Source organism: Pinus tabuliformis, chromosome 9 (genome assembly GCF_031772625.1).
Source record: "Pinus tabuliformis cultivar Carrire ecotype Pingquan chromosome 9, CPIR1, whole genome shotgun sequence".
NCBI lineage: Eukaryota > Viridiplantae > Streptophyta > Pinopsida > Pinales > Pinaceae > Pinus > Pinus tabuliformis.
This window is the reverse complement of record NC_142307.1, coordinates 334,095,248-334,097,977: the sequence shown is the minus strand read 5'-3', so window position 1 is coordinate 334,097,977 and position 2,730 is coordinate 334,095,248. Positions and strand designations below refer to the sequence as shown.

The 2,730-nt window shown below is 38.5% G+C and overlaps 1 pseudogene across 1 annotated transcript; it reads right to left on the bottom strand.

Moving 5' to 3' along the window:
• Window positions 1-424: 424 nt before the first annotated feature.
• LOC149148572 (putative pyridoxal 5'-phosphate synthase subunit PDX1 pseudogene) lies at window positions 425-2,410 on the bottom strand (annotated as a pseudogene). The gene is made up of 2 exons (XR_016262565.1): window positions 2,330-2,410; window positions 425-1,557 (listed from the first exon to the last, which is right to left on the bottom strand). The product of XR_016262565.1 is annotated as a putative pyridoxal 5'-phosphate synthase subunit PDX1 pseudogene (transcript).
• Between the last annotated feature and the right edge of the window lie 320 nt (window positions 2,411-2,730).

Genomic DNA, 2,730 nt, shown 5'->3' with positions numbered 1-2,730 from the left:
ATACTTAAATAAATTAACATCAATTGGGTAAAAATTTCAAAAAATAGATTCCAATTCATCAGATTATTTAGATTTATATTTCAATGCAGATAGATGTTTACATTCTTGAACATTCCATGATGATTTTTTTTTGACAAATTCTATTAACATGAACCATGCAACAAGACATCATTATCCGAAAACACATATAAACTCTAAAAATGCATCATTATCGGAAAACACACATCATTACCTTTTTTTTTTGACAAATTCTATTAACATGAACCATGCAACAAGACATCATTATCCGAAAATACATATAAACTCTAAAAATGCATCATTATCTGAAAACGCACATCATTACAATTTTTTTTTTGACCAATTCTATTAACATCAACCATGCAACAAGACATCATTATCCGAAAACACATATAAACTCTAAAAATTCATTATCTGAAAACACACATCATTACAATTTTGTTGCAGCAATTCAATCAACAATTTCTAGAAAAAGACAGATAAATAGATTGCTAAATAATGAGGTATTCATGCATATAACAAATTCCATCAGAAACCAAGCTTCTACTCTAAACATCATTTTAAGTAGTATTCTCCATGATTATGATTTTACTCTGATCTCTCTGCATATCGCTCCACTTTTTCATCATTGAGATTGATTCCGACCATGGCTTCTCCTAAATCACAACTGACCTCAGCCAGAACGTGGGAGTCATTATAGTGAGTTACAGCCTGTACAATTGCTCGAGCCCGGCGAGCTGGATCGCCGCTTTTGAACACGCCTGAACCTACAAAAACACCATCACAACCTAGCTGCATCATCAAGGCAGCATCGGCAGGTGTAGCAACACCTCCTGCTGCAAAATTCACAACAGGAAGCCTTCCCAACTGCTTGGTTTGCCTCACAAGCTCATAGGGAGCAGCAATTTGTTTAGCAAAGGTAAAAACTTCATCATCATCCAAGCTCTGAAGCTTACGTATCTCACCCAAAACAGACCTTACATGTCTTACTGCTTCAATAAAATTACCAGTACCAGCTTCTCCTTTGGTCCTCATCATAGCAGCTCCTTCAGCAATCCTTCTCAGTGCCTCACCAAGGTTCCGGCAACCACACACAAAAGGTATACGGAAATTATGTTTGTTGATATGGTGCATGTCATCTGCAACAGTGAGCACTTCACTCTCATCAACGTAATCAATACCGATGGCCTCCAGAATTTGAGCTTCAACAAAATGACCTATTCTAGCCTTGGCCATCACAGGGATGGTCACGGCACGCTTAATTTCCTTGATAAGCCCAGGATCACTCATCCGAGCCACTCCTCCCTGAGATCTAATATCAGCAGGCACTCGCTCCAATGCCATCACAGCAACAGCCCCAGCTTCTTCAGCTATTTTAGCCTGTTCAGCATTCACAACATCCATGATAACCCCCCCTCTAAGCATTTGGGCCAGACCAACCTTGACTGCATATGAAGATTTCTTCGGATCGCTTATTACACCATTGCCATAGACGCTGACAACTCCATCACTTGCCATTTGCAACTCCAAATAAATCTCCTACATCCAAAAAAGTATAGCCTATTGTTAAATACAGCCACACATATATCTCAAATCACATGAAAAGAAGTGAACATGCAAGTTTAGTCACCCATAATTCCATCTATTAAACACAAGGAAAAAACCTAAAAACCCACAAATCCATGCCTGGAAACATGCAACCCATAAAAATTGGAAGCCCAATCCACATGCATGTATAGACACATCTGAAAATCTCAAATGCAATATCAATGACAACAACACCTTATAAGGCAATGCAATAACAATAACACCATATAAGGCAATCTAGTCCCAACAATGCCTACAGAAACCTGAATCCCTATAGACCAATGCCAAAAACATGACGCAACATCCATGTCCAATGACCCAACCGCACATAACATGGACAGACACCTACACCGGGAAACATAACATGCACAATCTAAAACCCATGTGAAAATCAATCCGGAAAACCTAAAGCCCTACAGAACCCATCCTAAAATCATGGATAATAAAACCAAAGAATGCTGAATAATAGCACAAGCATATCAGAATCCCTGTAAGGCAGTCACTAAACCCCAATACCTAGGCAACTGCATGCATAGACAGGAAGCCAAGTGAAAAGCAATCCCAAAATCCTAAAACCTTAAACCCATATTCAAAGCATGGATCATAAAACCAACTATCAAAGAATCCTATCGTATTCACAAGCTATCATCACAGAATCCTAGTGAGCATCATAGAATCCTATTGAGTATCCTAAAATCATGGAAATGGAAAGCAAGGAACTTACAGATCTCCAACGCGCAATACTTACAGATTCTCCTTACTCTCCTCTGTTACAGGGTGGAAGGAAGAAAAAATAATCTCAAACTCCCACGCCACTAACACACTAATAATTGTTGTGAGGCTAACGTTCAAGGAATACACGTCACCATAAATACCAACCCTCTCAGGCCGGCGGACATTTATTTCACTCTGTTTTACATGCAATTGGTCAATCACAACGCGGCTGAGTTTTTAAATTTATTTTGCCCGGAAGATATTCCCTCTTCACGGTGAAAGAAAAATCGCTCATTAAACCCTTAATCCACTACTACCTTTTCATTATTATACAGTTTTGTGTACCTAAAGGTTTTACATTTCTTGGGATTTAAAATTGCATGGCACCCTATTTTTTACAAATTTACTCAG